The sequence below is a fragment of the Melospiza melodia genome, unplaced genomic scaffold (genome assembly GCF_035770615.1).
Source record: "Melospiza melodia melodia isolate bMelMel2 unplaced genomic scaffold, bMelMel2.pri scaffold_54, whole genome shotgun sequence".
NCBI classification, from domain to species: domain Eukaryota; kingdom Metazoa; phylum Chordata; class Aves; order Passeriformes; family Passerellidae; genus Melospiza; species Melospiza melodia.
The window spans coordinates 4,129,757-4,132,427 of NW_026948798.1; positions in this window are offsets into that span (position 1 = coordinate 4,129,757).

The window sequence follows — 2,671 nt, forward strand, 5'->3', positions numbered from 1 at the left end:
CCCCCTCTGACGTAGGCAGACCCCCTTAGACTATAAAACCCCACGAGAAGAGATAATAAAGGCCTTTGACCGTCCACCACATTGGTGTCTGCATGCTTCTCTGGCCCGAGCGACCCTGGAGAGTTGGGTCACCGTGCTGTTCCTCGAAACCAGGTTGCCTTGCCTTATATCAGAAGGCAACAAGCGTACACTGTAGCATGAGTCCATAAGACGAAATATTGAAGGACTGGCTGGAAAACATAAATATCCTTGTTGGCAGTGTCTTCTTGGCCAAGAAATCCTTCAAAGCTCTTGTAACTACAAGTCTTGCGGCCTTGTGAGCCATGCAGTGGAGATGTGAGCGAAACTCACCCTTCCTCTCTATGTAGAAGAGAAGAAAAAGCAATGGCATCATCTAAAAATCTCAGAGGTCTGCTCTCTAGCTCGTTCCAAACTCCCTCAATTCCCCCAAAGTGGGATTTAGCTACAAAGAGATGACAAGGACTATTAGTGCTGGCTCTTTGACTCCACAGCAGCTGCTTTAGAATCTTTCACATAAGCCTGTGTAGTTATGTGCCAGAAATGTATCATTAGAAGAAACTTTCCCAAGTGACTTGCATGGAGGTCTGCTTGAAGGGTATTTGAGGAGAAAGGCTCCAGCAGAGGTCTGGGCTTTGGCCTAGCTGTGTCCCCTGCTGATTGTGAAGTGTGCCATCAGCAGCAGGGCTTTCTGGGCCAAAAAATGTCATCAAGTCCTTTGGACTTGCTCTTTTAGGCCTCGAAGAGCTGGACCCAATTTCAGGGCACATTTGGAGACCTCATCTATCAGTGGATGGACCACCTAGGATTTGCCCAATTGCTGGGAATAGTTCTCCAGGTCCCTGGTGTAAAACGGGGCTCCCCAGCAACTGCACATCTGCAAGATGATAAACAATTGTCTTGGTTTAAGAGAGAGGTGTCTGCTAATGAAGGCAGAAGGCTTCTCTGAAATGGAAAATGTAAATCCCCTCCCTTCAAATGATTCTAATTTTGAAAATCAAATGCTCTCAGGGAAAGATATGGGGATAGGACTGAGCCCTCAGAGCCAGGCAGCGTTTGCTGATGGTCTCAGCCCTTCCTAAAGATCCTGTGCGGGCTGTCTTAGACACTTGGGGCCAGGCATTCCTTCCAAGCTGGGCCACTTTGGCTGGGCTGGGGGCAGGCCCAGGGCAGAAGGCAGTGTGTGCAAGGGCCCTGGGTGGCACGCTGCAGCACGGTCTCTGTGCCATGGAACGGAACCCGGTGACCAAGGGCCCTTTATTTACACGTGGGAAATAGAAACTTGCCCAGGTGCTGGGAACACACAACGGGGCAGAACGGGACAGAGCGGTGCTGTGAGGAGCCCCCACACAGCGCACTCGTTCCCATCTGACCCGGAGCCTTTCCGAGGCGTTTTTCCTGCAGCTGACCTCGAGGCCAGACTACAGGACTTGGTGACCTGTGGCCTTCCCGAGGCTTCTCTTCTGCAGGTGCCCACACAAAACCAGTCATTACCATGGAGCAGAGACCCCTGAAAGTGCCCAAGGTGGCCTGGGGGGTAGAGGAGGAAGAAGGCCCTGGAGATGCCCCAGCACATGAATCCAAAGAAGTGGTGCTGTTTGAGCTGCTGCAGGAGGGTGAGTGGCAGAGCAGGGCCACAGGGTTGGTGCCCACAGCCAACTTGGCACCATTCCATCCCTCCCCATTTTATCCCATCCCACCCAATCCCATCCCATGCCCATGGACAGGACGGAAGAGGGGCTGGGCAGACACTCCGCAGGGGCCATGCTCCATCCCCTTGGGCATCCCGGGGCTGTCCCTGCCTGGGCAGCGCAGGGCTGGGCCGTGTTCTCTGGCCTCTCCCGCAGCCCCTCAGCTCTGGCTGCACTCGCTCTTTTTCCAGGTGCAGCCCTGCAGCGCACACTGGAGCAGGACTCCGCCCGTGGCCTCTTCCGCAGGACAGCCCAGGTACCTGCAGCCGTCCCCACCTGGGCTGGGCCTGCTGGCACCGTGCTTGGAGCATTCCCTGCAACATCTCTGGCTTTTTGAGAGGGAGTCAACAATGTCGATTGTTTCGCTGGTTTTGTTGGTTTTGCTGCCGCTGCTGCCGCTGCTGCTGCAATTGAATCTCTGGGGCCATTTGTCCCTGTGTCCGTTTGTCTGTTGCCTGCTCGCTTCCGTGCTGAGCCCATGCTCCTGGGGGGCAGCCCCTGAACCTGTCCAAACATGGGAACTTTGCCGTGTTCAGCCAAGACCCAGAGTCTGGACTCTGGGCAGTGGCACAGGAATCCCCTTGGTCACTGCTGTGCATCGTCCCTGATGAGGGTCAACCTCTATTGGAGCCCATTCTCTGAATTCAGAGTTTTTACCTGACCGAAGTACTGCATTTAGCTGACAGCATTGCTTTCCATTAAAAAAAAAAAAAAAAAAAAAAAAAAACAAAAAACAGGGAAAGGCAAACTGTGTATAGCTCATGGTATTTTACAGTGTCTAAAACATGCCAGGTCATGGATCTTAGAGGTGAGATCCATTTGGAATTAATGGGATGGAGAAGTATTGCAAAAGAAAGCATAAAAACAAAGAGAGTAAAACATCTTAGATTGTTTCTTTCTGTTTTCGTTTCATTTCCTAAAACTGTTTCAGTTCTTCCAGAATCTTGTCCACAGTCCTGTTT